Here is an 8,893-nt window from a genome sequence, read left to right as displayed (position 1 = left end):
TCTCTCCAAAAAATCAAAATAGAGGTGCCTTGGTGCCTGTGTATTATTTATTTCTTCATTGTCTACTCACTTCATCCTACCATTGAAGCTCCCTACAAACTATCTTCATTCTCTTCCTAACCCTCATTGCTCAATGCTTCCTTCTATCTTCCCAAGACTTCAAGACCAAGAGGTAATTCTGGGTTCGATGCAAGAAAGCTGCCCTATCCTATAGGGTAATTATGGGCTGTTTGCCGGATGGGATGAGGATTCTCTATCACAAGGGAATTTCTTGCTACGTGCCAGTAAAGATTTTTCTTTCTTGGAAGCTAACGTTTAAGAATTCCTTCACATATATAACTCATAGTATTACACATCGGGGTTTCATGCTTAATTCTCATTTGAGTCTATAGTAGTAGTAACTGAGTTAAATGCTTCAGGCCAGAGTCAGACGTGGTTTACAGTTTGCCCAAAGGCTGCGCATGATGGCGGCATGCGAAGAATCACATTTACACCTCCAGAAGGAGAAGGGCATGGCCCTCTATTTTCTAAATTACCGGAACCATGGAGATCTATAGCAGAGGCCATTCATGGTTGTATCGACCAAGAATTAGGCTCTGGATCCACCTTTAAAATGATGTGATACATAAGAGAGATGTCATAGATTGCTAGCCAGCTTGAATCGTCAGACCTGACTTTTTTACTTCTATAAAATTACGAATCAATCATTCCAGGAGATGAGTTCTTCCCCCTCCACCGGTCCTATGCAAAATTTGTGGATCCCTCAGGAAAGCCACCATTCTTTTCCATGGATTCCCAGGTTGGTTATATCCCAACATAGCCAATCCTAGCATCTCTCATCTTTTGGGGCAGAGAATAAACATAGATGCTTCTCTTGGGCTGTCTATTCCATATGACTATGTGAGTATCTGATCATCCCTCATTTGCTTAGCTTTTGACATCCCTTGGATGATATGCTCTTTCTCATGTGTCTTCGGAGGTCTATACCGAGATCAGGAGGATGCATCAAAGCTTATGTGAGGTGGTGATGGACAAGGTATCTTTCCCCTTCTTTTTTTTTTCTTTTTATTTTATTACACTTTTTTTTACCATCTCTTATATTCCTCAGGATGGAAGGATTGTTGCCTTAGAGGGCCAAGTAAGCTCCTACCAGCAAGAGAATGCCCAATAGCATGCACATATTCAGGATCTATCCCAGAGGCTGGCGAATTTAGGATTGGTACACACCGACTCCTCACCATTCCATGAGGGCGACCCTAAGTATGGTTTAAATAAGGACTTTGACTCTTAGGGATCCATTCTTGTAGTTCCTGCAAGCACAAACACATGCATATATTTTTTCATTTTCTTTTTCCCTCCCCTTGTTTGTTCATTTTTTTTCTTTTTATTTTTGCATTTTATGAATGGAAACCTATCTTTGGCACAAAGAAAATCTCCTTTTGTTTATAGTTTGGAACGTTTAGGCATAATAAATTCCACAAATCAATTCTTCATTAGAATAATCAGAATAACATAAAAGTCCAAATATCTCCTCATTTTAATACCAAGTGAATTACAAGAAAATAACTTTCCTACCATAAATGGGATAGATAGGTAACAATATAGGGAGACAATTCTTGGGGTGGGTAAAAGTTACTCCTTTGGGTCATCTGCTTTCAGTTCATACTGTCAGCTGATATATGTAGGCATATAAAATGACGTGTGAGTCAATCCCATCAACCTGATGTAGTTGTATCCAGGGGTCTTCATTAGAAAATCTTCTTATGGCTTCCCTAGGCATCTCCATGCAATATCTTTGCAGTTCTTTCTTGCAGGTATCTCTCCCAATCAACAACAATCTTAAATTTTGGGACTTCCCTCTTGTCTTGGTAGCAAGGAGCTTCGGGTTGGCATTATTTTAATGGCCTAGTCAACTTCAGTTTCTCAAGGAGCCAAATCTGAAAAATAGCAGGACTTCCTTGGTACTAATCAAGTCTGAATCTATGGCTATGGCTCATGTCATCAAATCCCTTAAGCATTTCTGCAAGGACTGTAGGGATGATATCACCTCCTTTCTTCAATTGCTTTACCGCTTCTATCAGAACAAGTGGTGAACCACGTCCAGGGGTTTAGAGAATATAGCGAGCTATCATGTAAAGTAGAAAAGCATCTTGTGATCTTTGTTAATGGATTTCTCCCAATATAGATACTGAGCGAAGATCTTGGCCACCTTCAGAATTTCAATCTTCCCATACCTAATGAATTGCTTCACTTCCTCTTTCTTCCATCCGAAGAAATCCTGAATTTTCTCTGAGTAATCTTTCTTCAAAGATGGTTGGATCAACCTGCCCTTGGGTGGGGATTTGCATACAAACTCAGAATTCTTCGAGAGTTAGGCAGATCTCAACTAATTCAAACCAAAACACATGAAGATTGGTATCCTAGTGTTGAGGCACTTGCTGGAGTAAATGATGATGTAATTTTACACATCTGATTCAACAGATCATTGACATATTTATAGATTCTAGCAGTCCTAATGCCCTTATGTTTATGTCTAAGGTCCATTTTCTCAATGTCTCATCCAGCCAAAGTCCATGACTTTTCCTCCAGCCATCACAAACAAAAGGAGATGTGGTGATTTATCAAGTATCACTCATTAGCTATTGACACAACCAAGCCTTTACCATTGTTGCATCAAAATCTTATAAATATATATATATATTGGGTGAACGTGGTCGAGCGATGCCTTCTGATATCAAGGATGGAGAATGAACAGGCCTTGACATGCTGGTTCCAAGTGGCGACTATTGGGGGATGGAATTCTGGATAAGAATTTGGAGGACCATAAGCGAATGACAGATTCCTAATGGTCTTATTTGCCAAATGGTGATTCTTGGGGGACACAAGCTATGATGATCTTTTTAGATACCTTGATTATTAATCTAGGAACCAATTTATTACCTTTAAATGGTTGAGACTGCACTTGCACCTGTCAAGTTGCCTACGTATCCCTTAAGAGGAATCAAGACTAGCGTAGTTCGGGCTATTCACCCTTTTAGACATAGTATCTCTTGAGTTGATCCATGTTGACCAATCTGGGTATTTCTTTGCCGTTGTGGTCTATGAGTTTTATAGCTTTGCCTGGTAGAATTTCTTTGACAGTGAATAGACCACTCCAGTTGGGCCTGAATTTTCCTCTCGGGTAATGAATTGGAGCTCTTTGTTCTCGAAGAACAAGCTCACCCTTCTCTATATGACGGGGCTTCACATTCTTGTTGAAGGCCCTTGCCATTCTCAGTTGATATTTCTTTAGATTATCCATGGTCTTCATACGCCTTTTATTGAGAAAGTTGAGCTCGTTATGTCTAGCCTTCACCTATTTAGCTGGCTATCCAGTAGCACCCTTAGGGATGGCACTAAGATTTTTACGAGTAGAACTGCCTCAACCCCATATACTAAAGAGAAAGGAGTTGCCCTTATTGAGGATCGCACAGAAGTCTGATATGCCCACAAGGCAAGGGGTAACTTATCAGCCCAATCCTTGTGTGTTTCAGCAATTTTCTATAGGATGACCTCGATGTTCTTGTTAGCCACCTCTACTACCCTATTGGTTTGTGGCCTGTACGTGGTCGAGCAATGCTTTCTGATACTGAACTTTATGCAAATCTTGTTGATTTTACCCCAAAAATGGGATCTCTGACTTGATATCAACTCTTGAGGTACTCTATATCAAGAAATGAAATTTTCTTGGATGAATTTTACCACCTTAGAAGAGGTGAGGACTGCATATGACTAAGCCTCTACCCACTTGGTAAAATAATTAATGGCTACCAAAATGAATTCGTGACCATTGGATGCTTTGGGGTTGATCTTCCCGATGATGTCAATACCCCAGGTAGAGCATGGCCAAGGAGAACTGAGTGAGTACAACTCCTTTGGTCGGATATGTATGATATTCGCAAATATCTGACATTTATGGTATTTCTTAACAAAGCTTACGCAATTTGCTTCCATTGTGTTCCATTAATATCTCAGCCTGAGAATCTTTTTAGCTAGCATCTTAGCATTCATGTGGGGTCTGTAAAGGCCTTTATGAATTTTCTCTATGATGGTTGTAGCTTGCTTTTCGTCCACACACAACAACTGTATTCCATTATAGGATCTATTGTATAACAAATCTCCTTGAAGGATAAATAGGGTGGCATATCTCCTTAGGAATTTCTTTTCTCTTTTCAATCGGATACTTCCTTTCCCTGATGTAATCCACTATGTGAGTAAACCAAGATTGACCATCTATAGTGAGAGAGTTCACTGAATTCTGATATATGGGTCTGCTTCTTTGCTCCACGAAGAATGGTCGAACCCTAGCCATAGGTTTCACTGAATTCTGATAAATGGGTCCAATCACTTCCTCCAGATGTTCTTGATACGGCTTCAGTTTCTCATCTCTAGTCTTCCACTTTTCTTGAGTCTGACAAATTACAATGGATAAATCACTTTATACCTTGATCTTTTTTATCCCGATGGTAAGGGAGTTTCGAGTCCCAAGGCACAAGCTTCATATTTAGCAATATTGTTGGTACAGGAGAAATTAAGGCAGAATTATGAAGGTAAATAAAGACCATCAGGAGTGACAAGCACTATTCCCACACCACACCCCTTTTGATTAGCTGTTCCATCAAAGAATAACTGCCATTCATTAGCTGTGTCTTCTTCTTCTATTACTATGATTTTTTCATTGAGAAAGGCATCATCCAGGACTCTTCCATTTTCTATGGGGTGGGCAGCCAAATGATCGGCTATAGCTTGACCCTTGATAGATTTTTGAGTAACATAGGTGATGTCAAACTCTGATAGTAAAAGTAGCCACCAAGCCATCCTTCCTGTTAGAGCTAGTTTCTCGAAGAGGTACTTGATTGGATCCATTCTTGATATCAAATGCACTGGATAAGCTACCATGTAGTGCCACAACCTTTTTGTTGCCCAAATCAGTGCAGCACTAGTTCTTTCCAAAGATGTGTACTGTGTCTCATATTCCAAGAACTTCTTGCTGAGGTAGTATATGGCATGCTCCACCTCCTTTTTTGTCTCTTTTTATGAAGTAGCTGTTGAGAGTGGGGTGGTAAGAGGTGGATATTTTCTTGGTCATCCTTAATACCTTCTGCCCTTTGTTTCCATTCTTCCTCCTTGGTTTGGGGGTTTGAGAAATGTACCCAAGACCACTCCTTCATTTGCTAACCACTGGAGTAGGTAATTTTGAAATACCTTGATGATACTTTCTCAGTCCCATCCTTGGAAAGTATTGCATGTTCCTCATCATTTGGTTCATCGGAGGGCTCTAAATAGCTTCATAGTTAGCCGAAATCTTTTCATCTAGCATTTCCTTGGCGAGTGCTGCACAAGTTTTCTTTATCTCAAAACCACTAAGGTGAACTTCCTGGTCTTGTTCTTCTCCATTTTCAATATTGGCTAAGGTGTCACTACTTCAGGATCCCCGACCGCTGTAATCACCTTCCCTTCATGAATGAATTTCATTTTCTGATGGAAACTAGAGGACACTGGCTTCACATAATGTAACCAAGGCCTTCCTAAGAGCAAGTCGAAAGATGCCGGTATATCAATGATCTGGAAATCAATACCAAACTTCACTAGGCCAATCATTATGGCAATGGTGAGGATGCTAAGGATTTTCCTCTTGGTGTTGTCATATGCCCGTATGGTTTGGTTTGACGGCCTCATCTTTTCCAGGTTGATGCCAACACTTTTTACCGATCTCAAGGGTAGAACATTCAAAGCAGACCAATTGTCAATGAGAACCTGGGGAACCACCTTGTCAAGACATTCTACCATGATGTGTAAAGCTTTATTGTGCTGAGCTCCTTTGGGGAGTTCAGAGTCTGAGAACATTAATGATTGTACCACATAAGTTACCCCTATTATGTGCGAGAAATGCACCGGATGTATCTCGATTGGCACTTGCACATTAGTGAGAGACTTCAAGACTACTTCACGGTGTGTGGGGGAGGCCATCAGCAATCTCCTAATCGAGATATTAGCTTGGGACTTCTTGAGCTGAGCCAAAACTTTCTTCGATTCTTTCTTCAAGCCACTGCCTGATTAGTCCTTGACTGTTCTATAGCTAGGGCCTTCCCTTTGTAATCTCTTCCATTTCGAGTTTCCATCACATTGATAGGTTTCTTCACGATGATCCCCGTAGGATAACACTCCTCATCATCGCTATTTGTTATGATAATTATTCCTACCATAGGATCATCGTCCTCTTCTGATTCTCCTTCCTTGCTAGGGGTGGGAAGTCGAGGTCCTCTGCAAATGTCAAGGGCCCTATCTCACACCTTCTTAATTGCATTGGAAAGCCACGCAATTGTTGTATCCACCATTTCTGCAAATGTGGCATGTCCCTCTATTTTTTCAAGGATTCTCAACTGCTCAGTATAGCATTGTTCACAAATGGCTACTTCACCTAACATTTGATCAATCTCATCAGCCTCGAGTTTGATGTCAACCAAATGATTATAGACATAAGCCATGTGTTCTGCTATAGAATTTCTGTAATACCCCGCTTCTTAAACCCGGTCTGATTTCACGGTTGAACCGGTTTAACCGTGCAGGAACCGAGCCAGAGGAAATTAGAGCGGGTTCCTTATGGGCTATGATGGCACGGGTGACCTTAAACACCGGCTGGCCCTACAAGTCCGAGCCAGTGCCAGAAGAGACATGAGTGCCCAAGCCGTGTACATGCACCTACCATAAGGCTATGTACGGATAAAGCAGGTATTATATCCGTATTTTAAGGTATATACGTATGCTACATCGTATTCCGGGGGTGGGGTTCGTGACGAGGCTCGAACCCGATCAAAATCCCAAGTTTGGCCCTCAGGTGGGTAGGACAGGTGGGTACACCCACCCACCTGAGTGACCCATCCAAGTGCACTATTCACTTAATTAGGAATTATATATAAGGCTTTATGATTTTCTCTTCTTTCCATTTATTACCCCCGTACGTTGGTGAGAAAAGTAAAGAGGAGAGAGAAAAGAAAGGGAAGAAGAAAGGAAGAGAAGGAAGAGGAAGAAAAGAGGGATTTCAGCGGCGCCGAAGCTCGATCTTCCCATTCCGGTACCGGGAGAGTGATCTTCAACTCTAGATCTACAGTTAGAGGTAAGAAAAGTTGGGTTTTGTGAACATTCACCATACCCAAGCTTTAAACCCTTAATTCGAGTATGGTTCCTTGAGATCTTGTAAAACCCCTTTGAAATGATGAATCTAAGGTTTAATAGATGATTTATGTGTTGATCTTGAAGGATTTGAAGAGATATTGACAAGGTGGAAGGAACATTGTGGGTTTGAAGTGATTGGAGGGTTTGAAGTCGTTCTTGAGCAAAGAAGGTAAGATGGTTTTCCCTCACTTGAATCTAACCTAGATCTAGGTTAGAACCATCCTATAGGACCTTGAAGGTGTGAAGAATGGGTGGGAAAAAGCCCCATTTGAATCCCCAAAGAATGGAGAAAGTTGGGAAGAAACAGGGTGTTTCCCGCCAAGACCGGTGGGTACAACCGGTGGGCCCCTACCCGCCTGTGGGTACCCACCTGAGAAGGCGGGGGGCCTTCGGGCCCAACCGGCGGGCCCCTACCCGCCGGTCCTAGCAGGGGCCCCTGGCCCAACCGACGGGTACTACCGGCAGGCCCCTACCCGCCGGTCCCAACCGGTGGGTATACCGGTGGGCCAGACTACCCACCTGTCTGACCCACCCGTGTGGCCCCGAAGGTGATTCTTGTGTCTGATCGAACCCAAATCGGACGTGTGACCTTCTTTTGATGTTCTAAACATGATTTTATCATCGGATTTCATTAAATTTTGATTCTAAAATGGTGAAGTACTAACCTCGCTCAATTATGTTAGGTTCACCAGATCCGACCCGATTCGCACCGGATCTCACCCGTACTGAACGGGAATCCTTGTACGCTACAAGTAAGTGGAGAGAGGACGTTTGGCCTTGTTTCAAGGCAATTGTTTGGCATTCATTCAAATATATCTAATCTAGTCATGTCATCATGAATATGCTATGTAGATTAGTTATTCCACACATTGATGCGCATATGTGCTATGTTTACTTTTCAAATGCCAATTGAATGAGATGTTTATATGTTGAATGTGGACATCATGGTGCATAACGCATTGATAGACTAGATGCCGTAGTCGGCTTGGAAACGAATGCATTGGTGGCCCGTGGAATGGGACACGGTGGCACTATGCAATCGTACTATTGTCATATAGGAGCATGCGGTATTAGGATTTTCACCATCCCGTGCTACGACCCTTCCCAACAGGGGTTAAGGTGTTGGGTTACCATTTGGGGGGAAGCAAGGGTCGCGGTTGTCGGACACTGTGGTGGTTAGGCATTACGCCCGACGAGTCATGTAGGACAGTCGGCAACCCCGGTGGTACATTCAAGAGGGCCAATCGTACTGCTTTTAAATTGCTGGAGTCAGCACCTTTATTTCAGTTATTTACATTTCTGTTGAGAGCCGATGGACGGCATTGTCTTTACTTTTCCGAGTACTCACGGTGGGCCTTCTCCGACAGCCCTATGGGCGTATCGCGGGAGGGAGTTCGCGGCTCGTACCCGGAGTATACGCGCACTGTGGTTGTAGTAGCACTAAAACCAAGGACTTAGTAATGTTGCTTAGGTGGATGTGATTTAAAATGTATAGCATGGCATGTAGTGCATATGATGTGTTGTGATGTGTGGACTGTTGTGTGTGGTCCATCTTTCTACTTACTGAGCTAGTGAGCTCATCCCACGTGTACACCCCTTTTTAGATGATTTTGCAGCTCATACATCTGAGGAGTATGGGGTGGGTCCCACAGTCGAGTTTCCTGAAGAGGACTGGTGG

This window comes from Macadamia integrifolia, unplaced genomic scaffold, assembly GCF_013358625.1.
Source record: "Macadamia integrifolia cultivar HAES 741 unplaced genomic scaffold, SCU_Mint_v3 scaffold1630, whole genome shotgun sequence".
Classification (NCBI taxonomy): domain Eukaryota; kingdom Viridiplantae; phylum Streptophyta; class Magnoliopsida; order Proteales; family Proteaceae; genus Macadamia; species Macadamia integrifolia.
This window is presented reverse-complemented; position numbering follows the sequence as displayed.